Source organism: Peromyscus californicus, unplaced genomic scaffold (assembly GCF_007827085.1).
Source record: "Peromyscus californicus insignis strain IS unplaced genomic scaffold, ASM782708v3 Scaffold_4__1_contigs__length_199733344, whole genome shotgun sequence".
In the NCBI taxonomy this organism is placed as follows: Eukaryota; Metazoa; Chordata; class Mammalia; order Rodentia; family Cricetidae; genus Peromyscus; species Peromyscus californicus.
The window spans coordinates 77,283,242-77,310,942 of record NW_026294562.1 but is presented as its reverse complement, the minus strand read 5'-3'; the positions used below and the strand labels follow the sequence as shown (position 1 = coordinate 77,310,942).

The window sequence follows — 27,701 nt, the reverse complement described above, 5'->3', positions numbered from 1 at the left end:
GTCCCAGCAGGAGTGATGACAAGAAGAGAATCAGATGGCAAGCCCAAAGTGCCAGTCAGCAGAGGAACAAAGACCAGGGAAGGGACTGGAATGCTGCTTCCCGGCTGCAGACAAAGCCTGCCTGTGGCTTGGCCTTGGGTCTTGTTTCTGGTTATGAGGTACTGGAGATTACACCCAGGGCCTTGGAATACTAAGCAGGTACTCCACAATAGAGCTCTACCTCAGCCCCTGGCTTGACCTTTGAGGAGCCTTCCAAACCTCAAGGTCATCACAACCCCAAACCCTACTAATCTGATGCACAGGAGAGTATTACTGCCTTCTGAAAATTATTCTTTTGTTTTGTCTAGGTTCTCATAACTCAGGATGGCCTTAAACTGTCATTTGTGTTGGCTTTAAATTCATATTATTATTATTTATTTATTTTATTTTATGTGTGAGTGTTTTGTCTATGCTTATGTGCACCACATGTGTGCTTGGTGCCCAAGAAGGTCAGAAGAGGGCATCAGGCCCCCTGGAACAGGAGTTAAGGATGGTTGTGAGCCGCCAGGTGAGTGTTAGGAATCTAACCTGGGTCCTCTGCAAGAGCAACAAGTGCTCTTAACAGCGGAGCCACCTCCCCAGCCCCAGCTTTGAACTCTTGACACTGTTGCGGAAGGGACTCTAGCCAGCCCAGGCCTGGAAAACACGTTCTGGCAGCCTTGCCCTTTCTCCCCAATTCCCTCTGCCTAGTTAAAAACCCTTACCTTACATTCCTGAAGCCAGACACCAAGCTGTATTCCCTTATTTGGCCAATTCCTCCTCCTAAGGCTGACTACCAAGGTCCAGATATCAAGCTATAGAAGCCCAACAATCAAAAGCCTCCTTTGGCTCACCTAATTAACACGACTAATTAAAATTAAACACCTCATCTTACATGGGGTTTCCCATTTTACCTTCATAAACTGCCGATTTTCTATGGGCCACGTCTGTCTCCTCTCTATCCAGAGGCGGTCAGTCCTCTGTCCCCAGGAATAAGTACCCTTTACCTCTGTCCCTTGCTCCTTTTCTTCCCTCTCCTTTGCTTGCTTCCCCTTCTCCCTCTCCCTCTTGTCTTTGTCCCTTATCCCTGCCCTCTGTCCTTCTGAGGCAAATAAATCTCCTTTGTGCTGAGAATTTGATCTTGGGGTGTCTTGAGCCAATTTCGAGGTTCCCTACATTTGTCTTATTTCCTACGTCCTAGAGTTACAGGCATGCACCATTATGCCCAGATTTTTAACATCTTTACTCATGGGGCTGGGGAGAGAGCTGTCTGTGAATGCAAAGACCTAACTTTTATCACCAGCACTTGTATAAAATGTCAGGCATGATGGCAGGTGCTTGTCATTCCAGTCCTGAGGAGGAGACAATACAATCCAACAGCCAGCCAGCCCAACCTGACCCCTATGGCTTTTGGTGTCATTGATGTTTTGAGGCAGGTATCTCTGTGTAGTCATAGTTGTCCTTGAATTCAGGACATCTACATCCTCTAGGCCTCAAACTCACAGAGATCTGCCTGCCTCTGCCTCCTGAATGCCGGGATTAATGGAATGTACCACCTCTGCCCAGCCCAAACCTTGGGTCTTAATGAAAGGCCCTGTCTGAAAAAAATAAGATGGATGGCTTTTAAAGAATGATATCAAAAGTTGTCCTCTGGCCTCCACATGCACACATGTGCACACACACACACACACACACACACACACACACACACACACTTCTTACTCATAAGGGAGTATTTATCATCCACTAGCTTTAATAAGTATCTTAGGGTTTCTATTGCTGTAAAGAGACACCATGACCACAGCAACTCTTATAAAGGAAAACATTTAACTGGGGCTGCCTTGCAGATTCAGAGGTTTAGTTCATTGTCATCATGGCAGGCAAGCATGGTGCTGGAGAGGTAGTTGAGAGTTCTACATCTGGATCCTCAGGCAGCAGGAAGAAAGTGAGACACTGAGCCAAACTTGAGCATCTGAGACCTCAAAGTCCATCACCAGTGACACACTTCCTCCAACTAGGCCACATCTACTCCAACAAGGCCACACCTCCTAACAGTGCCACTCCCTATGGGGGCCATTTTCATTCAGACCACTACAATAAGTTGTTGTTGTTTGCTTTGCTCTTTTGGGGAGCTGACCACCCAGCTCCCAAGTAAATCACACATGGAGGCTTATTCTTAATTGGAAGTGCCCGGCCTTAGCTTGGCTTATTTCTAGCCAGCTTTACTTAACTCTAAATTATCCTGTCTATCTTTTGCCTCTGGGCTTTTCCCATTCTCTTACTTCTGTAAATCTTCCTCTTACCCTGTGGCTGGCTGTGTAGCTGGGTGGCTGGCCCCTGGAGTCTTCCTCCTTTTCTGGCTACTTCTTCTTCCTCCCAGATTTCTCCCTCTATATATTCTCTTTGCCTGCCAGCCCTGTCTATCCTTTCTCCTGCCTTGCTATTGGCCGTTCAGTTCTTTATTAGACCATCAGGTGTTTTAGACAGGCACAGTAACACAGCTTCACAGAGTTAAACAAATGCAACATAAACAAAAATAACACATGTTAAAATAATATTCTACAACAATAAGTGATCAAAAGTAGAATGAAAGTCAAGGAACCCTGGCCAGGAGGACTCTGTGGGGCCAAGCCTCTGAGTGTGTGCTTAATAGATGGGGTTTATTCTAAACTGCAATAGTGCTGACATTTCACTTTCAAAAAAAAAAAAATAAGTCAACAATCACAATGGGCATGGTGGCACCAGCTTGAGATATAATCCCAGCAGTCTGGAGATGGAGGCAGGAAGATCAGCAATCTATGGCTAGTATGGGCCACAGAAGACTGTCTCATGCCTGTAATCCCAGCACTTGAGAAGCCGAAGCAGGAGGATTGCCCATGAGGTCCATGCCGTACCTGGAGAATGAGGCCCTGTCTCCTGTCTTCTCTGGTGTCTTTCAGCAGCATTTGGGAGGGTTTTTTTGCATGGATTTTGTGCATCTCTTCCTAGGTCTATTCTTAGACCCTCTGTCTTTTCTGTTGCTATAGTAAGTGTGGTCACCACTTCCACTAGGCCCTTTCAGTAGACAGCGTTGGTATAAATGGAGAAACTATTGATTTCTTTATTTTAATTTTAGATTCAGTCAACTCACTGAAATTTTCCATCTTTATTTTTTGAGATAAGCATCACACTGTGTAGCCCAAGCTGTCCCCAAGGTCGAAGTCCTCCTGCCTTCAATGCCTGGGTGCAGGAAGTTCCACCACACTTGGCTTGAATATTTTATTTTGCAACAAAACTCCAAGTATAAATGATACACCTGCAAGCCATGTTGATTTTACCTCCCTTCTTTCTGTTCTTAGATAACACTGATAATCAAATGCTCCATCCCTGTATGTTCAACTAGTAGAGTGGGTTGGCAGTGGCACAGAACTCAATGCTGTCATTCAGGGCCCCAGGCTCTTTCCACGTTTGGGATCAAGATCTCTGTAAGCCCTTAGAGTAATTCAGCAGATCTCCTGGAGATGGTTTAGGAGAAAGGCCTAAAATGAACAGATCTTACTTTTACCCAAATTTTATAGGCTCAAACTTAAATATGTAGCCCCACCCAATTGCAGAGAAAGCTACATCTAAGTGCTAGAGGCTGATTCAGTGGGCTGTGCAAATGTGAGGACCCAAGTTTTGATCCCAGCACCACATTTAAAAAAATAAAAGCAAGCTGGGCGGTGGTGGCGCACGCCTTTAATCCCAGCACTCGGGAGGCAGAGCCAGGAGGATCTCTGTGAGTTCGAGGCCAGCCTGGACTACCAAGTGAGTCCCAGGAAAGGCGCAAAGCTACACAGAGAAACCCTGTCTCGAAAAACCAAAATAAATAAATAAATAAATAAATAAATAAATAAATAAATAAAAATAAAAACAAAAGACTAGCCAGGCTTGGCAGCACACACTTTTAATCCCAGCATTTGGAGGCAGACACAGGTGGATCTCTATGAGTTCAAGGCTACCTTGATCTACACAGTGAGTTCTAGGACAACAAGAACTACATAGAGAGACCCTGTCTCAAAATAAATAAATTTCAAAAAATAAAATGAAATACTAAAAACACTGGGTGTGGCTGTGCATATGCTTGTAACCTCAGCAGCCGAGGGAGAAGGGTCACATGGACTTGCTGGCCACCAGCCCATCAGAAAAACAGCAAGCCCCAGCTTTTTTTTGTTTTGTTTTTGTTTTTGTTTTTGTTTTTTTGTTTTTCGAGACAGGGTTTCTCTGTGTAGCTTTGCGCCCTTTCCTGGAACTCACTTGGTAGCCCAGGCTGGCCTCGAACTCACAGAGATCCGCCTGGCTCTGCCTCCCGAGTGCTGGGATTAAAGGCGTGCGCCACCACCGCCCGGCCAAGCCCCAGCTTTAATGAGAGACCCTGTCTCAAGAGAATAAGTCAGAGAGCCATAGAGGAAGAAACCTGATGTTCACATGCATCCGCACACACGTATACACACATGCACACACTTAAAGAAATGTAGTCAGGATCAGAGAGATGGCTCAATGATTAAGAGCACTTGTTGCTCTTGCAGGGAATCCAGGTTCTCTTCTCAGCTGCTACGTGGCAATTAATAACCATCTGTAACTCCAGTTTCAGGGATCTGATGGCCTTGTCTGACCTCTGCAGACACCAGGCACACTCCTGATGTATAGACATACGTGCGCGCGCGCGCGTGCGCGCGCGCACACACACACACACACACACACACACACAGAGAGAGAGAGAGAGAGAGAGAGAGAGAGAGAGAGAGAGAGAGAGAGAGAGAGTAAAATAAGAAATGTAGCCCAGTTGTGTGTCAGAAAAAAAATAGAAAATGTTAAAGGGGAAGGTAGGCAGGATAAAGCCAGCAAGTGTACTTGTCTCTCAAGCCACCAGGCCTAAATTCCATCTGCAGAACTCACACACAGGTGGAGGGAGAGGACCATCTCCACAGAGTTACTCTCATGTCCACATGGACACAGTGGCATGTGTGTCCATACACATGTCATACCCTCACACACAATAATACAACTTTTTTTGAGGCAGAGTCTTACTGGGTAGTCTTAGCTGACCTGGAACTCACTCTGTAGACCAGCCTGGCCTCAGGCTCCCAGAGATCCACCTGCCTCTGCTTCCTGGGTTCTGGAATTAAAGATGGCAACAGCTGATCATTTTTAAGATGAGTAGCTGTGGAGATGGCTCAGTGGGCGCTGGCTGTGCAAGTCTGAGGCTGGGATTTGGATCTCTGGCACCCATGTAAATGTCCGGCGGACTTGGTGGCCTTCCTGCAATCCCCACACTCCGGACGTGGACACAGGGGATGCCCCAGCCTGGCAGAGTAGAGCACTCTGGGCACAAGTGAGACTGTTTCAGCCAGGAACAGTGGAGAGTGGAAGAAAGGGACACCAGCTCTCAACTTTGACCTGCACTCGCGTGTGTATCCACACACAGGAACACTTGTACACACATACCGCACACACACATACACTTTCAAAAAATAAAGAAAATTTATTTTAAAATTAGAAAAAAATTGAAATTGCTACTTCCCAGCCCCCCCCCTCCCCCCCAAAGCTCCATTTCTCCAAATTCTGGCAGTTAGTCAAAAGCCAGATTCCTCAGGAACTTATGCAGTCGGTTCCCCTCTACCAAAAATAGTCATTTCCCTTTTCATTGGCAGAAGGGACAAATGGATATCTGTGGTGCCTATTAGCACACCAAAGGCCATGCTGGCCTCCAGGCTCCCTCAGTACCTGTTACCCATTTCAGAGGCCATGCTAGCCTCCAAGCTCTTCTCACCTCCTCCCCTACCCTACACTCCTTCCAACTCACAGGCTTCCCTCCCCCAGCTCCTCATTCTCCTTATAACTCTGCTATTTCAGTTATACTCATCTCTCTCTCTCTCTCTCTCTCTCTCCCCTCTCTTCCTCCTCCCCCTCTCTCTGCCCCCCCCCGCCCCCCCCCCCCCCACTCCTGATTCTCATGGCCAGGTCCAGTCTGCTGGCCATGTTGAGTCTATTATTTTCTCTCTGCTCTTGAAGAGATGCCTCTGGCTGTTTTCTCCATCATAAAAGCTTCCCCTTAATCATACCATGGAGCAGTCATTTTGTCAGTTTATATAACGCTATTACTTGCAACCAGTATGTCTTTTTGTGGTTGTTGTTTTGTTTTTTGAGACAGGGTTTCTCTGTGTAGCCCTGGCTGTCCTGGAACTCGATCTGTAGACCAGGCTGGCCTTGAACTCAGAGATCCATCTGCCTCTGCCTCCTGAGTGCTGGGGTTAAGAACATGTGCCACCATGCCTGTCTAATACTCAACCAGGCTGTCTTTTTAAAAAAAATTTTCAAGATTTATTTATTTTTATAAAATTTGCTTGAATTTATGTACATATACCATGTGTACACCTGGTACCTTTTGAGATCAGAAGAGGGCGTTAGCTGTCTTGGAACTGGAGTTAGAGACAGTTGTGAGCTGCCATGGGGATGATGGGAACAAATCGTCCACAAGAACAATCAGTGCTCTTAACCACTAAGTCACCTCTCTGGTCCCTTAAGGAAAAGCTGTGCCAAGCAGAACCTCATGGCTACGCCCTTAGGGATTGCCAAGTATGCATGGCACAAACAGTTATGAGTGGGTATGATAATGTACGTCTGTGATCCTAGTACTTGGGAGGCAGAGGCAAGAGGAGTGTGAGTTTGAGGCCAGTCTGTCCACATAGTGAATTCCAGGACAGCCTGGGTGACGTAATGAGACCCTGTCACAACAACAACAACAGCAGCAGCAAACAAACAAAAAGAGGAGTGAGTAAAGAAACTATTGCTGCTTGTGGTCTGATTACGTCATTTCCCTCGTTCGTGTGCTGAAATCTAATCACTTAGGTATGGTATTGGTTAAGACACCGGACCTGTGCGAGCTGGTTATAGCATGAAGGCTTCACTCCCATGAACGGGATAGGAGCAGAGTCCTTTAAAAAATGCCCAGTTGAGGGAGAGGGCAGGGAACCCAGCAACAGTGGTAGAGTTCTTGTCTACCCCAAAAACCCTGGGTTTGATCCCCAGCACAGCAAAATAAATAAATAGATAAAAACAAAAGGCCTAGTCTACAGTCTTTCACTGAAGCAACGAAAGAGCTAGATCATGCCAGTCTCCATAAAAAAAATCTCTTAAGGCTCAGAACAGGTTAAGTAAGTGGGCAAAGGCCATCTAGCTAGAAAACAGCGCAGCCAGGACTCAAAGCCAGAGCTCTTCCCACTGCCCCTTGCTGCCACCCACAAGTTCAATCCATATGCTGAGGCCTGTGCTAAGAGCCTTGTGGGAGAATTCAATCGATAAGAACCAGCCCTGGTCTGGAGGAGTTCACATCAGAAAAGCCCAAGAGCAGCCCATTTGCCAAGACCGAAAGACCAGCTCAGGACAGCAAGAGAGGAGATGGTGCTTGCTTCGGTGCCAAATGCACGGCTCCAACAGCGTGGGCAGAGAGATGCACTTTAGGCTGAGCTCCACAGTCGGTGAAATCCTCAGAGACAAAGCAGAGCACATTGTGATGCACTCTGTGCATGTAAATCATCCCAGGGACACTTCAGATTCAGGCCCTTGCCAGTCAGTGCATTGCAATGGACCTGACGGCGGTAGTTAAGGCTTTACATTCCAGCCCAGCTGCCTGCATCCTGGTGTTTGTCATGAGCTAAAACCCTCAGGGATTATTTGAAAGTTTATGGGATAAAACATTCAAGTTGTCCTTAACCATAGGAAGTTGTGCTCTGACTTACACAGATTGAAAGTCTAGTTGTCAGTGGCCTTTAGACAGGGCTGGGTCCAGGGCTCCGACCATGCTCTGGGGACTTGTTCTAGCTCTTAGCCCTTGCTTTGCTCTTGAGCAGGTTTCGTCCCCTAGTGACGGACACTTGATGTTCAAGACTGATAGCCTTTTAGGATTAGGTCTAAAGGAAAGGAGTTTTTGTTTTGTTTTGTTTGTTTGTTTTTTCCCAAAACCTATTTTGGAAGGAGACCTGGGACTTATTCTGGAGGCACCATCACTTTTAAACTGGCCAGAATTTGATGTGAAGTTCTGGGTCTATGAGACATTCACATTCCAACTCTGGCCAGATCTGTACCATCACTCTCCCTTTCCAGGCCTTGATAACTTTGTTGAGAGACGGTGTTGAAGGACAATACTAGTGAAAGAATTTCTCAGAGAAAAAAGCCCTCAGCCTGGCATCTCTATTGAGAGATGGGATTAAAAAGAGGCCCCAGGTGAGGGGAGAGGGCAAGGAAACCTCCCCATCATAGACTAAGTCTCAGACCATTCGAGATACAAAGTATCATATAGTAGCGCTACAAGCAAAAAACATTGTCCATTTGGGTTCCAGAGGTTACATACCACCCCCTCACCCCCCCCCCAAACTCCCATACCACCCTCAGCTGAGGACTGAACCCAGGGCCTACCCAAGCGCTCTACCACTGAGCTAAATCCCCAACCCTGAGGCTACATACCTTATGGGGAACCAGTATAAAGGAAGGGACCAAAGATAATCTCCAAAGGTACAACTCGAATGACCAACTTCCTCCAACTAGGCCCCACTCCTAGAGTTTCTAGAACCTTCCCAAATAACACCACCAGCAATGGTTGCCATTTCATATTCAAGCAAGTACAGATGCCAATCCCATTTCTGAGATCTCTGTCTTCATGACTTAATAGCTGCCCAAAGACCCCACGGCTTGCTTGCTTTTGACTGGTGCTTGTATACCTCAGGCTGGCCTTGAGCTTAATACGCAGTGGAGGATGAGTCCAGCACAAGCATTCTACTAATTGAGTCCCCTCCCCTGTTGGTGGATATTCAATCACACCGTGAACCTCAAGTTTGCATTTGTGTTAATTAAATAAAATTAACCTTGGGTCAAGAGGCTGAGTTAGCAACTAGCTGACAGAAAGTGATCATAGAGCACCAGAGAGCATCTGGAAGAGACAGAGAGATGCACCAGAAGCAGTAGGAGGGATTTTAAGTGGCATTTTGTTGTTGTTGTTTGTTTGTTTGTTTTTGTTGTTGTTGTTTTGGTAGAGCAGAAGGACACTCTCATTGGGAGAAGCTAGCAAGGCTACTCAACTTCTCTGAGCTAACAGGTTTTCACCCCAACCTTTTTTTTTTTATTTTGTTTTGTTTTGTTTGTTTTTTTTTTTGTTTTTTCGAGACAGGGTTTCTCTGTGTAGCTTTGCGCCTTTCCTGGAACTCGCTTTGGAGACCAGGCTGGCCTCGAACTCACAGAGATCCACCTGCCTCTGCCTCCCGAGTGCTGGGATTAAAGGCGTGTGCCACCACGCCCGGCTCACCCCAACCTTTTTAATCTTGAGTCTTATTTATAAGTAGGAAAATAGAGATTTAGTTAAAGCTACCTTTAGCATCAGCGACAGGGCTGGTGCCTGCAGAGGAGAATTCCTGCCAGGCTGTGGCCTGAGTGGCCAGGCTGCTGCCAGAGAAGCAGGTTGGTAACTTCAGAGTCACAGTTGCTGGTTGAAATAGCAGTAGATTAAGGCATAGCCACCTGAAGTTAAAACAACACTCTCCTTTTAATGTTATTGTGCGAACTTGACTCAACAGATGAGTTTTGGATGGACACAAACACTCAGACCGCAGTGACAATGTAGTGCTCACAAGACTCTAGTAGACATGTCTAGTTTTCCTTCAAGCTCAGTTTCTTAAGTCTCTTTCGCACAAAAATTGGCACAGAGGGCTTTGTTTGTAGCTCACTTAGTAGAGTGTCTGCCTGGCGCATGAAGCCCTGCATTCAGTCCCCAGTACTGCATTAAACCTGGCTTGGTGACTCAAACCTGTATGCCCAGCACTTGGAAGATAGGGGCAGGAGAACCAGAAAAGTTTAGGTTTATCCTTGGCTGCACAGAGAGTTCGAGACCAGCCTGGGATACGTGAGCTCCCGTCTCAAAAGAAACGTAAGAGGGGAGACAGCAAAGCAGGAGAGCCATCTCCGCTTCTGTCTGCTTCCTGCCACCACTCACTGCTGCCAAACCTAAGAGAGAGGAAGGCTGCTGAGACCAGTCCTGGAAGAGCATCTCCTCACCCTCTCACAACGTATACCTACGTAGAGCCCAAGGACCTATAGCCAGCTGACGGGCGACAGCAGGAGTCAAAGAAAAATGGCCAACTATTTGCAGCTCATATTCCCAATGAAGGGGCATTCTGCCTACTCTACAGAGTCCTTGAAGTGATAATAAAAAAGATCAATGATCCAATAAAAAAAAAGCTAGTCTCTAAAGAAAAACTTCCCTATGAAAAGATGCCAAGGCCATTCATAATCAGAGAAATGCCTAAATAAGAGGCTATTTTTACTTACTGCCCCCCCAAAAAAAATGCTCAAAGTTAGACCATTTGTCAATATTTAGACATTTTGATAATAGAGTATCTATCCCGATCCCTTCAAAAATTATCTTAGTTTTCTTCTGTTCTCCACAAGCAAACTTCTAAAAAGAACCGTGTAGTATTCCTGTGGCATTTTCATGTCATTAAATAGAAAGTAAATGCAGTGATCATTCTTGGTACAGATCTTCCATGTTAGCTTTGCCTCACTGTAATGAAATACCTGACTGAAAGAGAGAAGGTTGTCACTAAGCGGTGGTGGCGCACATCTTTGACCCCAGTACTTGGGAGGCAGAGACAGGCAGATCTCTGAGTTCAAGGCCAGCTTGGTCTACAGAATGAGTTCCAGGACAGCCAAGGCTATACAGAGAAACCCTGTTTCGAAAAATTTAGAGAGAGGGAGAGAGAGAGAGAAACCCAGGACAAAAGGCTAACTAAGGTGCCTATTTAACATACCAAAGCAGACTCTGGCCACCAGTCTCTCTCCCTACTCACAAGAACCTGCTACAGGGTCATCTTGCCCGGCATTCCCCACCCCAAACCCTCAACCTCTCCAACCCCTGAGCTTAATTCCCTTCCCCCAGCTTCTCTGACTCCTACATAACCCAGCTATTTTGGCTACAGGCCCTCTTGGTCTCTTGGTTCCCAGGGGCTCTCTCTGCACTCCCTCTCTCTTTTCTTCTCCTCTTACTCCCCACTTTCACGGTCTGGTTCATTCTACTGGCCGTGTTCACTCTAGACCCTTTCAGATGCCTCTGGCTGTTTTATTCCTCATATCTACAACAAATCTTCTCCTGAACCATACCTAGGAGGCACCGCATCCTCATTTTTTTCCCCCAAAGTTTCTTTTGGCTCAGTGATTTGGAGGGTCTGATCTACCTTCGGTTAGCCCTGTTGCTCTAGACTGTGGCAAGCTGTATATTATCACTTGGGTCCAAAGCTGCTTCTCATGTAGCACACTGATAGAATGCTTGCTTAACATGTGCAAGGCCATAGCTCCAACCCCCAGTAGAGTAAAACAAAGTGATAGGTAAACGGCGCTGGTGGCTGCGCTGGTTACTGGTGGAAAAGCCAGGAGCCACGGCCGTGACTACCAGAGTTACAGAGAGCTTTATCAGGAGGAAGGAGGGGATAGGAGGGGGGAGAGCCAGGCCTGGGGGAGGGAGAGATGGCGGGAGCAGAGGGGAGAGCAGGGAGCAGGGAGGGTGGGGTCCAAGTCCTGCTTTTTTTAAGGCACAGATTGCGTGACCACATAGACCATGTAGCAGCCAGCACCCCCTGATGACGTAAAACGCAAGACCCCAAGCTGCACATATACAGGATCCTAATGCAAAGCACATAAAAAACAAAACCAACCAAACAACAGGAACAAAAAATCCTGCTCTTCACAGCCAGGGAGCAAAAGAGGAAGGACCCGTGGTCCTAGACCCCTTCAAAAGCAAGCCCCTGCCAGGCGGTGGTGGCACACACCTTTAATCCCAGCACTGGGAAGGCAGAGCCAGGTGGATCTCTGTGAGTTCAGGGCTAGCCTGGTCTACAGAGCGAGATCCAGGACAGGCACCAAAACTAAACAGAGAAACCCTGTCTTGAAACAAAAAAAAACAAAAAAACAAAAACAAACAAACAAACAAAAAAAGCAAGCCCCTCTCCTTACATGCCCCTGAGGACTTCCTGCAAGGCCAAGCCTATCAAAGGCTCTACCACCTCCCAAAGATAGCACTTAGTTCCTCCAGGGCTGCTGAGCTGAAGGAAGTGAAGAGCAGCTACTTTGTTGCCTGGGGGAAGATGCCTCTAGCCGAAGGCACAGGAAGTGTGAAGACACTTGAGTACTGAGAACAGCTGCCTGTATCATTCCCACATGCTTTCCGGCTGTTTCTGTTTCTTTCGAAACTTCCAGTTCATGGTCTGTGGCTTGTAGTCATTGTCCTTGTCAGAACTAATTTTGTATTGCAGACGTGGCTCTTTGTGTTGCATGCTTTAAAAATAGTTTACCACTTGCTTGGATTTCGTTCCTAGTACCTATTACTGTGTAGACTTCCCCACCCCCAACACTGGATGCTGAAACCAGAGCCTGGCCTCTTCTTTTTTCTTTTTTTTTAATTTTTGATAGTCATATCTATGATTCACCTGCTTGGCACTGACCTAGAAAACCTCCCTTGTGAATATTTTGACATATTTGTTTTCTTTTGTTTTATCAAGACAGGATCTCAACATGTCAACCAGGCAGGCCTTGAACTCATGGCCCCCTTGCCTCTGCCTCAAGAGTGCTGGAATTACAGAGGTGTGCCACCATGCCTGGCCCATTAATCTTTTAAAAAATTCATTCATATTTTATTCTAATTATTTTATGGTTTTATTTTTAACTTTGGAATTTTTGATCCATCTGTTGTTTCCTACGCGTTGAACAGTGAGGCATCTGGTCACTGAGAATCTAAATTTATATCTTTATGAAGACTTGGAGCTGCCCACTTTCGTACTAATTTGAACCCTTTGGCTCAAACCTACTGCATCCGGCTGAGCTGTGTGAAACAGAGGCTGCTGCTTGCAGAATCCTCCCACAGGGGGCACCAGAGGAGGGTGAGCGTTTGACGAGAAAAGTACTTCAGTTCCTAGCCCCTGGGGTGTTGCTTTGAGATGGCTGGAGAAGGAGAATGCTAGCCTTCCCACCATTTTCTCAACCCCCACAAACGGTGCAGTCCAAAGAAATAGATGTAAAAGTTCAACAGTGTGCTTAATCTCCACTGCTGCTCACACTGACCCTTTTCCCTCTCCCAATCGCGTCTGTCTCCAGAACCTTCAGATCCTACAGAAAAATTCTAACACTTCTCAGACTGGGTTGGAAGGAGAACTCAACAAGGTCTGGGACAGCTACTTTTTCACTGGTGTGCTCTGTACACAGTTCGCCTGCCCACCAACCTTCTCCCAGAATTCACCCAAAGGTGCCCATCCAAAGGGAATCAGCAGATCCTCTCCTGCTTCCTCCTCCTCAATGCCACCTTACCAGGAAAACAATCCAAACCAGGAGCAGAATCTGGTTGTCCTGGTTGCTTTTTTATCAATCCATCAGAAACTAGAGTTATCTGGGAAGAGAACCTTAACCGGAAAAAAAAAAAAAATGCCTCCATCACACTGACCTGTAGGCAAGTCTGTAGGGTATTGTCTTGGTTGATGTGAGGACCCAGGCCACTGGGGATGGTACAGCCCCTGAGCAGGTGACACTTGGCTTGTGTAAGAAAGCAAGCTGAGCAAGCCATGGGGACAAGCCAGTGAGCAGATCCATGCCACTCAATACCACCTTAGCAATGCAGCCACCTCATCTGAGACTTCACACCTCCCATCTGGTCCTCCCTTTTTGCTCCACCTCACTGAGCTCTCAGCATCACCTACTTTATTAAGTTATCCCATGACCTGTCTTCTGACACTAGACTCTAAGCTCCACAAGGGCAGGGATTCTGATCTGCTCTGTTTAGAGCCAAATCTTCCATGTCTGGAATGTGAGTGCGCATAGTAGCTACTAAGAATATCTTTTTATCGCCATCTCACAGCTACAAAAACTGAAGTTTGCAGAGAAAACACTTGGCTTTAGCAGCAGCCCCAAGCCCAGATATTCTGTGTGCTTGACGGTAGACTGTACTGTGGCCACACATTGCTGATTGCTGTTCTATGTGGCATTGAATGCTCCGGGGAAGCTGTAGGGAAATAGTTAAACAAGTTATGATTTAAGCCTCCTCTAATAGACAATAAGTGAATTAACACAGATCTTTATGTGCTTATATGGAATGACCTCAAGGATATTAGTGAGTGAAAAAGCAAGATGCCCTGGAGTGCTTTGGAAGTGTTTTCAAAAGAAATAAACAGATGACCACACACTCCAAGGCTGGTTGTGCCCAGAAATGTTCTAGGAGACTCTGGAGGAGCTTGGAGTCTGTACCTGGAGCAAGATATTGATATCCATTTTGCATTGTGGAAATTTAAAATCTTGTACATGATTTTTTTCTCTCTCTCACTTTTTTAAGATTTATTTATTTATTATATATACAGTGTTCTGCCTACATGCCAGAAGAGGGCACCAGACTGAATCACAGATGGTTGTGAGCCGCCATGTGGTTGCTGGGAATTGAACTCAGGACCTCTGGTAGAGCAACCAGTGCTCTTAACCTCCAAGCCACCTCTCCAGTCCGATTTTCTCTTTTCAACAATATAAATTGTCCAGAAAGTTTAAAACAAAACCTCAGGACTCATCAAAAAAAATAACAGTCCCCTTCTCTACCACCCTGTGCTTGAATTCTTCTGTTCCTGAAGGCAGTGAACTCAACCCTCACTTCTGCCCCTTCTGTTTGCCGTTCTCTTTCTAAGTCAGGTTCCGAGTTAGATCTCCAGGCCTCCAAGTGATGCACATCACTGTGGAGGATCTTGGTAACTGTAGGGGCTGGGGCTGGGGTGTATAACTGAGTGGAGGAGCACTGGCTAGCATGCATGATGCCGTGGGTGTGACAGAAACATACTCACCTCCTTCTTCTCCCTACAATGCAGGGTCTGATTCAGCAGGTCTGGGGCAGCTTCCAAGATTCTGCATTTCCAATATACTCCCATGTGCCGCTGATGCTGCTTGTTTATGGACCATTCTCTGAGTGTCCAGATTAGAACTCCAATGCTGACACAGCTTTTTCTCCATCTCTCTGCTTTTGATCTTACTTCCCACTGTAGAGAATGAAATTTTATTTCTCCTCTACCATTACCCCCACTCCCACATACACAAATCCTATCCTCATCCTTCTGATATGGCTAGATATCCTTTGTGGTTCAATGGGTTTCTGGTATTTATATTATTATACCTTTGTAGATAATAGTGACACCTTAGCCACCCACATACCATGCTATGATTACATTTCCTTTCTTGTTCAACTTTTTTATTTTATTTTTATTTTCTAGAGTTAATTATTGACACACCCCCATCTTACCTTTATTAAAGTATTTACAAAGCTTCCAGATTAAACTGAAAAATCTCTGATCATTAGACTCAAATACACCACAAAATCTATATATAAGCTGAGTATGTCATATCTACCTGTAATCCCAGCACTTAGGAAATAGAGGCAGGCAGAACTCCGTGAGTTTGAGGTTAGCCTGGTATAAAAAGACCCTGCATATCGGAGCCCTGTCCTTCAGGTTCAATATGGACTATTACCCCATATAGCCCCATGTACAGGGCAGGAGCAGCTCGGAGGGTTCTGAGTCTCTATTCTGAGTTAGGTTCCCCTTACTGCTGCTTGTACCTAGACTACCTTCCTCCTTTCAGCCTCTGTCCCAGATGTTTGCAAGGCCCGTGGCTGTGTGGCTGGAACTGATTTTTTTATTTAGTCTCCTTTGCAGCGAGCTGATGAAACATTGAAAGTAAGAGTTCTCTACACATTCTCCCACCTTTCTTCTTTCTTAAGAACTAAAGCAGAAACAAGGTGCGCTCGAGCAAGACGACCACCAGCCTCTGCATGTCCACAGGAGAAACAAAATCTCTTCAGTGATACAGCCTGGACCAGATCTGGTTTGGGGTGTAACTTTTTGTCTACATGGGATAATTCACAAGTTCCTTCTAGGAAGACACTGGCATTCTTGCCAAGATGCTTAAGCCACATTCTGATAAATTTTAAGTAAGGCCTCTTCCAGGAAGCTGGCTTCCCATCTATATAGCTGTCAGTCAGTCAGTCATCAGTCAGGCTTTTAGCGATCTGGAATTGGATTTTCTTTCTTTATTTTTTTTTAAATTGTGTTTTTGTTGAACAAGGAATATCTAACCACTCTTATATAAAAGGGAAAGGACTATGGTGGTTATGGTGACACACACTTAAGAGACTGAGGTAGGAGAATCACAAGTTGGAGGTCAGCCTGGGCTACACAAAAGTCAGAGTCAGACATACACACACACACCACACACACCACACACACACACACACACACAGGAGAGAGACAGACAGAGGACAAAGAAACAGAGACAGAGAGAGGCAGAGAGAGACAGAAAGAGCTAGTTGCAATAGTATTTGCCTCTCTTCCAACTATGAGCTAGGTAGGTTCTATCCCAAAGGCTCACTTGGGTTTTAGTGAGCATCTCTGAAAAAGTATCAGCTCAAGTGCACTGAACAGAAAGGTGTTTTCTCTGAGCCCTCCAAGGTCCTTGGAGGAGGGGAGAGGAATGGGATTTGTATTGGGTCAGTTGTATGCTTACAGCAACCTAAGCATTTACCATACTTTGGCTAATGTGATTTTATCAGTGATCCCACAGATAGGAATTGGAGCTTCAGTGGCTTTTTCCTGCCCAGTATCCATGGGGGGGTGGGATAGGGAATCTAAATATGGATTAAAACTAGGGAGGGGTCTTACATGGATCACAAACAACAGGGTGGCTGTGAATAAAGGGTCACTCAGCCTTCTGCACATGAGAGTCAAAGAGAACGGGGTGTGTGTGTGTGAGGAGTCTGGGAGAGGACCCCAGCAAGTCTGTCCAGCATGCAGCCTGTGTCCCAAAAGCTTATGTTCAAACTGGGATTGAGCCTGGCATCTGCTGGGTCCTAAGTGGTGACAGGGCAGAGGCCAGCATGGGACCAGGTGGGTAGAGGAAGTATGTTAGGGTTTTGTCGTTGTCACATAATGCCTGACCAGAAAATAACATAAGGGAACAGAGATTTAAAAACACTGTTTTGGGGCTGGAGAGATGGCTCAGCAGTTAAAAGTCCATGGTGCTCCTCTACAACTGTATTACCACCACTGGGTTGGGGGTTGATTAGAAGTCGGGGCCTTGAAGCAGGAGAATTGTCATGCGTTTCACACTAGCCAGAGTTACCAAGTTACCCCTGTCCTCAAAGTATTAATTAACTAAAAGTTATTCTTGGAGTTGGAAGATGTTCAGGCAGTTAAAAGCCCTTCTTGCTCTTGCAGAGGACCTGAGCTCAGTTTCCAGCACCCATATTCAGATACCTTTTAACTGCCTGAAAAAGATCAGACACCCACATATATAATAATTTTTAAATTAGAAAATAAAATAATAAAAAGCATTCTTTAAATTTTTTTTTTTTTTTTTTTTTTTTTTTGGTTTTTCGAGACAGGGTTTCTCTGTGTAGCTTTGCGCCTTTCCTGGAACTCACTTGGTAGCCCAGGCTGGCCTCGAACTCATGGAGATCCGCCTGTCTCTGCCTCCCGAGTGCTGGGATTAAAGGCGTGCGCCACCACCAACCGCCCGGCTTAAATTTTTTAATGTATTGTTGTTATTATTATTTGTGTGTGTGTGTGTGTGTGTGTGTGTGTGTGTGTGTGAGAGAGAGAGAGAGAGAGGAGAGAGAGAGAGAGAGAGAGAGAGAGAGAGAGAGAGAGAACATGCATGCATGTAGAGGTCAGAGGACAACTTTGTGGAGTCAGTTCTCTCCTGTCCACAGGTACACGGGTTCTGGGGATTGAACAAAGGTTGTCAGGCTGGACTGTCTGTCATACGGCCAGTGCCTTGACCAGCTGGGCCAACTCACTAGCTGGGGAAGAAGGGCTCACTACGCGCTGATGGTTTCAGAGGCTTCATCCTGTGGTCAGTTGGCTCTCTTGTTTCTGGTTGTGTGAGGCAGAGCACCATGGTAGAAGGCATGGCAGAGCATAGCTATGTACCTCCAGGAGGGCAGGAAACATGTAGGGAGACAGGGAGGGGCCACAGACCAGGGCTTTCCAAAACACACCCCAGGTGACCCACCTCCTGCAGCCAAGCCCCACCTCCTATTCCCACCACCTCCGACAATGCCGCTTCATCCCTTGATGAAGACAGAGCCTTCTAATTCAGCCGCTTCCCGGGAGCCCGACCCCTGGACACTACTGGACTGGGAACCATGTCTTCAACACACGAGCTTTTAGGGGAATATTTGATATCCTAAATGAGGCCTGGCCATCATCACTCTTCAAGTCCAGGTCATGAAGGCCACAGCACCTGGCTCAGGCCCCCTTTTTAGTTGGCCAGAGTCCTTTCAACCGGCAGGGGTGGACTCCGGGCCATCAGGAGAGGCAGGGCCTTGGGAAAGCAGGCAGAACACTCCCCACCCCATCCCCTCATCTCCCAGCTGCCCTGTTGAAACCTCTTACCTTCGGAGGTTGTTGTGTTTTGGAAACACCAACTTTTTAAAAGAACAGTATTATCAAGACCACCATGTATCTGAAAGGCTTACACTTATCTAATTAGCAAGTATACACACACACACACACACACACACACACACACACACACACACACAGTGCATTGGTGACTCTGCTCTTCAGATAATTACAGGAATCATGAAGGGTATCTACTCAGGGACAGGATGCGGTTGGGAATGGGATGTGCTCATAACGATGGCTGCTGAATGTCCTGGCTCTCGGTCCTGCCACGATGGTTGTCAGTCCTGTGTATGTGTAACTGCCCACAAAGACAACACTGGAGGCCTGTGTTTATAGCTCTCCAGGAATATGGCTCAGACCAGCTTCCCCATGTTCCAGAAGGTAGACCAGAGCTGACCCTGAATGGGGAGAAGAGGAAGCTACACTCCCATTAGGTCCCCAGACTCCAAGGTCAAGAGCTGTGGGCACGACACCAGCCCCCAAAGCTGGAGGAGAGGCACTGCCCCATCGGATCGATTCCATAGGTCTAGTCCAAAGACTAGCATGGCTACCACGCATCTTGGAGGATGACAAGTGGCTGAGATATAGAGCTCAGCCTTTCCATGGAGTTCGGGGGCAGTTTGGAAAGCCATGTGACCACAAACCCTCTCTCCACAGACTGGAGGCAGAAGGCAACAGGGTGTAGGAGAGGGAAGGTGAAGGCTTAGATTCTTGTCCCTGAGTCTGAGTCCACACCCTGCCCCTAACCCAAGATCCAGGCTCAGTCACCCAAACAGGAGACAGACAGAGCTTCACAGCCACTAAGAATTAAAACCTATCGATTTTCCCCATTAGCTAAAGAACGCCATCAGAGTGCATTAAAACCAGGCAAAGCACAGCCTCGTGAATAATTAACATCTGCAAATGACAACCCCACGGGGCCTGGGGAGGGGGAAGGGACATCCAGAGGCCAATCTGACCCCTCTGACTCTCACCTCAGGGACTGTAGCACGGGCTACCTCTCCCCCTCCACCCTGTCTCTTGTCCCTTCCCATTCCAAGTCCTCCTTTTGGAGGGACACCTTGTCAGCTCTGCACATCCAGAGACCCAAGGTTGACCCTTGAACAGGGAACGGAAGCCCCGAGTGTCCCAACCTTAAGGGAGATGCTACTCCTTTCTGAACACATTCTCCTCTGCGATGCAGTGCAGCTAGCCTTTAGTTTTTCTGTCAGTCTGCGGTTCTAGATCGAGACAGAAATCTAAAAACACAGAGTGAATCTGCAGCAGAGCTTAATGTGAGGCCCCGGGGCCCGCCAATCTTCTCCCCAGCTCAATCTCGAGCAAGCAGAAAGAAGTATCCTGTTTGGGTAGGTCAGTTCAGAGAAGGTGCCCCGTCCAGAAGGGCATACGGAAGCAGGCCCTCAACGCAGACAACCCAGAAAGACACCCCAGAGGCAGATGTGGATCTCAACATGAGGGAAGTCTATTCAGGTGAATGGTGAGTTCAAGGCCAGCCTGGGCTACACAGTGAAGTGTCAGAAAGAAAAGGAAAGAAGAGAGAGGGAAGAGGAGGGGGGTTGATTAGGATAAACCATCCTTCAAGTTAATCAACAAGAGAAAGCCTTCCTTTCTAATGGATGTACCATTTAGAAAAAGACCAAGTCCCCTGCACACATGCGAGACTTGGGCAGAGCTGGATCCCTGCCCCAAGCTGCTATCTGCCAGCACATCCTTGGGCACTGCTCAGGAGCCAGGCCCCACCCTTTCTTGGCCAAAGAAGTCCAGACCTGTCCAAATTCAGTTCCAGGCTTCTAACTCTTCCACTTCCAAACTCCCCAGGTCCCCAGCTTCAAGCCAAGTTCCCACTTCGTCTTCCCCACCCAGCCTCCCTCTTCATCCCCCTATGCTGAGCAGCGTGGCTCAGAGCAAACACTTCCTAGACCTCTGACCACGTTTATCTCTTGCCATTTTGTAAGGCTCTGTAACACCCCATCAGACTCGCTGTCTGCTAGTCTCGACCCACCTCTTGAGCCCCTGGGAAAGCTCTACTTCATCCAAAAAGCCAGCTTAAAGACATTCCCTGCCTCTCACCCTCCTCTTCAAGTGCCAGCTAGTTCCTGTGTTTGAGCTGGGAGGTTCTCCCTCTGGATCTTCTGGTTGGTACCTCCCTCTCCTGCAGGTTGCTACTCTGATGTCACCTTGTTGGGCGTTCTTTCTCAAAACAGCCTTTCTAACTACCTGCCTGCCCCTCAGCCCCATCTCACATCCTTTGCTCAATCCGCTGCCCTTTCCACAGCCTGAATTTCTTTATCCTTTGTTTCCTCTGCTCCCAGGACCACTGGGAATGGTTGTTATGTGTTGTCAATTTCTGCACAGGTGAGGGGAGCTGAAAACCAGCCCAGGTCCCCACTGAAGGCAGGTGTTTTGGGGTTGCTGGAAGGGAGCACCCTTCCTAATTCATTGGCACTATATAGATCAGCTGTGGCCCCTTCAGCCTCCTGTGGGGTACAAGCCCACCAAAGGAGGAGGAGCCTCTGCTTCTTCATGACTGTGCCCTCCGCATCCCGCCGAGTGCTTGCTTGATAGATACATGATGATGATTAGGAAACAGGCAGACAAGATCCACTCTGGTATCCCCAAGCTGACCTTACTACTAAGCAATGTCTGCCTCATCTCTGGCTCGCATTCAGAGTAGCCATGCAATTAGACCCAGAGTCAGTGATGGTGATTTCCGGGAATGTGCAGGGACTTGGTTAGTTGACTGTGGAGGTGTGAACTGGGGGCCCCTGGGGATGCCCCCTGGAGCTCAGAGCTCTGAGTCCCCCACCCCAGATGCTCCCTACCTATGCACGGAGGGTCCAGGTGGCACAGGAAATCTGACCAAGCCCAGGGACTGCGCGGTATTGCCGAGTGTCTGCTGCCGCACCAGGCTCCCAGCAGAGGCGTGGTCCTTGCTTCCCTCACTGTGGCCAGCGGCAGCCTCCCAGCTCTGGCAGAGAAGGAGTTAACTTCCAGGCTTCTCAGCGTGAATGTGGAGCTATTAATACCCACAGCCCAGCCATCTAGAGCCACCACAGAGCTGAGCCCCAGAGCTGTGGAGAGGGAGCAGGGAGCAGAGCAGCCTCCAGTTTGGCCAACCAGCACCTGACTCCAAGGGTCAGAACTTTTCCTGGGGACAGTGTAGACACTGTGCCAGCCTCACCTGACCCTCACCAACCCTCCAGCTTCAAAGTGTCACTCGGCTCTCCTGGAGGCCACTGTACCACTCACTCCAGCAGAGGAGAACAAACTTTGTCACTCACCTCCGTGCCTGCTGGTCAAGTAGGAAGAGCGAACAGCTGGGCAGACACACAGACAGAAGAGTCCTCTGTGGGCCTGTCCTCACAGTCCTGCCTTTAGCAGACATCAGCCGAGTGGACCGCTGAGGTGCTGAGGGCTCCTCCAGAGGCAACTGATAGGACCTCTGTCTACTACCGGTCACCTCTTGAGTCCAGGCAGCTGCTAGCTGCTGCTCAGGTGTGGATCCCGTGGTTGGAACCCCTGGGCCTCAAGACGGGAGCTCCAAGAGAGCCACAGGCTCTTCCACCTACCGAGGCGACGGGTAACCTGAGTGAGAAGGCGCAGGTGGCAGGTAGGCAGGCCCGGGGTCCTGAGGCCGACAGGCTGCTGACCCTGGAGCACACTGGCTCAGAGAACCGTGCCCTGGCTGGGGATGCTGCTGCGGAGACCACCAACGGTCACCCCTGCCCCGTCCTGCGCCTGCCTCCTGCCTGGCCCCTGGGCTGTGGAGCTGACGATGTGCCAGCTTTCTGCTTGGTCTGCTTCCACAGAGAGGAGGAGGAACTGGAAGAGGTTCCACTGCAGAGGTCAGTCCTGGGGTGGGCAGCGGGCTGGCAAGACCATGGTGCAGCCCTCCGCTGGGAGCTTAGAGGCCTGGCGACGATGCCTATGGGACCTATCTGCCCACTCTTACCACCCCTCCACTGTCCTGCTGAGCTCACTGGCTATCATCACAACCTTCTCCCCATTCCTCCTACTCTGGTCCTAGATTGACTTGCCTGTCCCTTCATGCCCATTGTGGTCCTGTCTTGTCCCTGCTTAGAGGCCTCCATGGTCCTCCAGCTCCTCCAACAGAAAGTCAGCACTTGGCGTTCAAGACCTGTGTGATTGGGGTTAATACCCCATCTCACTCTGTTCCGCTATGTTACCAGGGATAGGCTGGCTTCCTCCACCTAGGCCCAGCTGAAATGCCTCTTCTTCCAGGAAGGCCTTCCAGAAGCCACAGGCTCACTCTAATCCAAGAGCCCCTCGTCCCCCTGGCATTGCCCTGGCATTTAACAGGTGCCCGGTCTTTGTTGAATCAATAAGTGAAAATATATATGTGTGCATGTGCGCATGTGTGAGCACTCATACCTGTGTAAAAGAGGGAGGGATAGAGGGAGAGAGAAGATGGTTTCTGTAGCTATGATTGTGTATTTGTGAGCGAGTGTGTGGGATTGTGTACACAGGTTCGTGGGAGCAGGTGGGAGAATATCTTTGTGATGAGAGTGCATGGCACCAGGTGGAGTTCAGATCCTTACAACTGTCCCCACCCTGACCCTCAGGGAAACCCTGGCTCCAGCCAAGTACATTACCCAAGCTGTGACCCGGGCTCTGGAAGTGAATGGACAAGCTGGCAGGGTCACCTCTGCTCCAGCCCAACCTGCCTGGGTCAGTACCACCGTGGGAAAGGCAGACACAGGGCCACACTAGGGTCTCTTCCATGCCCAATAAAGAACAGGAGGAGAGAATGTGGACTCCCACATCCTAGGCCAGGTGCCCCTCATGACTATGTTGGACCCCAAGCCTATGATTTCCCTGCTGGGGGCCTCTGTGTTCTCATCTGTGTAATGGGAGGATGCTTCCTGCCTGGTGGCTAGCTGACCATGCAAGATGACTGGACACCTGCTGAGCGCCAGGCTTCAACTGGGACCTGGAATCCTGGCACAGCCCTGGTGAGGTCTGCTAGCAGATAGGTTGGGCACAGATTGAGGGCACATTGGTGGGAGTGGGTACACAGTGCCCGTGGAGTCGAGATGCAAGATGGACCACCTCTGCTCACAGGGGCCACAGCGTACTCCATGTCTATCTAGATGTACGGATGCCTCCCAGGGAATGGGGGAGGCCCAAGAAAAGGTATCGGTGGGCTGTGCGATGGCAAGGGTGAAGGCTGGTGGTTTGGAAAAGTAACTGTCCAGGGATGAGGGGGACCCTGCCAGCTTGTCCATTCACTTCCAGAGCCCGGGTCACAGCTTGGGTAATGTACTTGGCTGGAGCCAGGGTTCCCCTGAGGATCGGGGTGGGGAGAGTTGTAAGGTGAGGAGGGCAAAGACAGTAGTATCACATCACGTAGGCCTGGACTTGTGAGTTGAATACTTGATCTGTAGGCACCAGAGCAGCCATGGGAGGGCTGGAAGCCAAACAGGCAGGTTAGGAGACTCAGTGAAGCGGGAGACACTGTACTTAACTCCACAGCCTCAGTGCGGCCACATCGTTTTCATAGTGAAGGTTGGAGTGAGTGCTTGCTGAAGACTGAGTAACAGTTGGTCCTTGGCATCCTTTGCTATCATAGTCCCTCTGTCTTTCTTTCCTGTCTCTCTCTCCCTGTGACTCTGTCTCTATCTCTCTCGCTATCTCTCGGTGGGGATGGAACCAGGGCCTTGCACATGCTAGGTTAATTCTCAGCCCTGAGCTGACTATCAACAACACATACTGCCAAGCCCTGCCTTGATGTCCCCCAGCTTCAGGTCTTGGAGCAATGCTAATATTAATCGATCCCGACTGGCGAGTGACTCAGGAAGCCCCAGAATGAGGCTCCAGCACTAGGGTTAGGATCTTCTGCCCCTCTCTCCCTCATCTTCCCTCCACCCCACCTGCAGCTTTGGGGATTCCTGTGTAGAAGAGGTCCCTCGGTCTCCTGTTCTGGGATATAATGGCCTAGGATTATAGGGGCTGATATACTTTCTAACTGACACTCTGGCTCTTTAAGGCCTAGGGGAGGGACACTGCCAGGCTGGGCAGAGATGGTGACCACAGGTGCCAGGTGGTGAAGCTAAAAATACTGAGTGATGTGGACAGCCAGGCTGCGGGAGCCAGCAGAGCCGGCTGGGAGGGCAGCAAGACGGGGTGAGGTCACCTTGGATTTAGAGAGTGCATGGTGCACCAAAAGCCCTCACCACCTCTCCTAGGCTTTCTCTGGTGTTTCTCTACAACATCCAGCTGCCATCTTTAAAAGCTGTGGGCCAGTCTGAGTCAGCCACGGTCCTCTTTCATGTTGACCCTGAGTTCTCTTTGGGTCTCTTCTCAGGCAAATTAGGAACAGAGAGGCTGTAAGGGGTATAGGCAACCTGCTCATTCATTTATAGGTTGAAGAAACTTCCCAAAGCCTCCAGGGACTGGATACTGAAGCCGCAGAGATGGAAGGGATACAGACACTTCCCTGATGGGGCTCACTGCCTTGTGGGCACAAATGGCGGCCATGTGAACATGAATCTCTGTGGGCTATAATGAGGGTGTGAGCACCCTGCCACTGGATTCTGCTGTAGGTTGATGCACACTGTGCCACATGTCAGGGACAGTGTTACCAACCACCTGCTCATGCTGTTTCAATGTGTTAATTAGGGTGAGGCAGCTGCTGTGCCCATGAGCCTGGAACTTACAACAACGACATTCTTTACAGTTGATGTCCACGGAACGGAGTCTAGTGAGAGGGGCCCTGCTCCAAGCATTCTTTCACTGACCCCGGCTCTTCCCATCTTGGGATGGCATCGCTCAGAACCTCAGAATCCCCATGTGTGGCTCATGCCTGCAAGCCCAGCATTCAGGAGGCTGAGGCAGGTGGATTGTGAGTTCCAGGCCAGCCTGGTCTATATTCTATCTCAAAACAAAATACATTACATTTAAACTATCACCCAGGGTTTTTGTGAGTCAGCTGGAGATAGCCTCTTTTTCTTGTGTCTATGTGCATTGACTATGACAGCTAATTGCAAGGGGAGCTGGGGAGAGGCAGTTCAATGCAACCACCTCACTGCGGCATTATGAAAGTTTGATACGTGAAGACAAACTATCTCCTAATAGATGCAAATTATGCTTATTCATTCACTCAGCAAAGTGGGAGGGCATCTTGCATGGGAGAGAGCTAGGAGCACATGAGAAACACCAGCTCTGTACTCCTGGAGCTCAGAGTTAATGCGGGACAGACGATACACAAGTAAACCCATGATGTGATCATCAGGTTCAAACCCCTTGTGGGGGGGAATGAACAGGGGCACACAGAAAACACACACTTTGTGTAAGGTGACTTGGGAAGCTGGCATCCCAGACCTGGAAAAGGGAGGGAATCCTTTGGAAGCTTTTAAAGGGAAACGACAAAATCTGCTCGACATTTTAAAAGATCCCTGGAGCTGCTCCAGGCGAATCAATGGCTGCTGGGCCAGCATGGATACAGGACACCAGCGCTGAGATCATGGAGGGATGTGCAGGGTGGGTGACCTGTGGGCAGGCCAGGGTCAAGGGAAGAAGATGGCTGCTAGTACATTTTTGAATATGGTTTGTCCCAAGAGTTCACAGAGGAATTCAATCCCCAAAGTCTTACGTCGATAATATATAAAGATAGAAAACTAATTTAGGTGTGGTGTTAGAGGTAGTGATTGCAATGGATTAGGTCATTAGGGTGGGAGCTCCCATGACTGAATCCTAGTAGCTTTGTAAGCAGAGGGAGTAAAGCTCCATGAGCCTGTCCAGGGGTCTGTGTACTCCAGCCATGACATAATGCACCTGTCAACACCTTCCTGTTCCCAACAGGGCCTGTAGAATGCTACATGGACTTCCCAGCTGCAAACCTATGCATAAACTTTTTTTAAAGATTCATTTTATTTTTACTTGTATGTATATGTCTGTGTAAATGTATGTTGTGCATGTGCGGGTGCCCCAGGAGGCCAGCTGGAGTTATAGAACTACAGGCAGTCATGAGCCACAGGACATGGGTGCTGGGAAATGAACTTGGGTCCTCTGCAAGAGCAACAAGCATTCTTAACCACTGAGCCATCTCTCCAGCTCCATCCTTTTTTTTTGTTTGTTTTTTAAGAATTTCAGGGTAGGCCACTATGAAGTACAACTGGAATTAATTTTGCTTTTTTCCCCCTAATTATTTATTTCTGAGGGGGGTGGAGAACAAAACACCGTGATAAGCATGAAAGTCTGAGAACAACGTGGGAATGTCAGTTCTCTCTTTCCGACATTTCTGGGGATCAAGGTCAGGTCATCGGGTTTGGCAGCAAGCTCCTTTACCCGCACAGCCATCCCACCGGCCTCTGGCAAACTTCTTCTTTTCTCTCTTTCCTTTTTAAAGGATAAGTTTATTTAGAACACTGCAAAGAGAGTGGTGAGCAGTGCAGGACAGACTTGCCTGCAAATCTTTTTAAATTTTGGACCTTTCACGTACCCCAAAGGCCCATTCGTTAAAGGCTTGGTCCCCAGGGTGACACTATGGGGAAGCTGTGGAGTCTTTAAGAGGTGGGGCCTGGTGTGAGGAGTCAGGTCTTTGTGGGTATGCTCTTACAGGGGATATCGGGACTCTAGTGTTCTCTCTCTCTTTTTCCTCCTTCTCTCTCTCTCCTTCTTTCTGTCTCCCTCCCTCTCCCTCCTCTTCTTCCTCTCCCTGGATCCTCCCTCAGCAGCTTGGCTGCAGCATGGTACTTCCTACCATGATGCTCTACAGACCCAAAGGCAATGGTACGGAGTATCCATGGGCAGACGGACACCTGTGAAGCTGCCAGTCAAAACAAACCTTTCCTACTATAAATTAATCACAGGTATTCCATTAAGTCAAGGGAAAGCTGACTAACATACATCTCAGGTGGAAGATGTCTGTGGTGGTATTTTTTTTTTTTTTACTCTTAGGATGGAACCCAGGGCCTCACACATGATGGGCAAGTGCTCTACCACTGAGACTCACCCCCAGCCCGTGTGACAAAATCCTTGAGTCTCTGAGTGAGCCTGTTCTTCCCTCTTTTGTATGGATTCAGTCCCAATCAGCTCATTCATTCTTGATTTTCTTCTTCCCCTAAGGGGAAGAATCAGCAGATCCTGTGGCTTTTGTCTCCTAAACATGTTTAGAAGATGTTATTACCCAGCATCTCCCCACCGTAATGAAGTAACTCAAGCAGTCCACTTTGTTCAGAA

The 27,701-nt window shown here is 48.3% G+C and overlaps 1 long non-coding RNA gene across 1 annotated transcript; it reads right to left on the bottom strand.

Annotated features, from left to right (window-relative positions):
- Positions 1-12,023: 12,023 nt before the first annotated feature.
- LOC128094168 (uncharacterized) lies at positions 12,024-21,438 on the bottom strand. The gene is made up of 3 exons (XR_008212845.1): positions 21,323-21,438; positions 14,889-15,080; positions 12,024-14,068 (listed from the first exon to the last, which is right to left on the bottom strand). It is a non-coding gene; the product is annotated as an uncharacterized LOC128094168 (long non-coding RNA).
- Between the last annotated feature and the right edge of the window lie 6,263 nt (positions 21,439-27,701).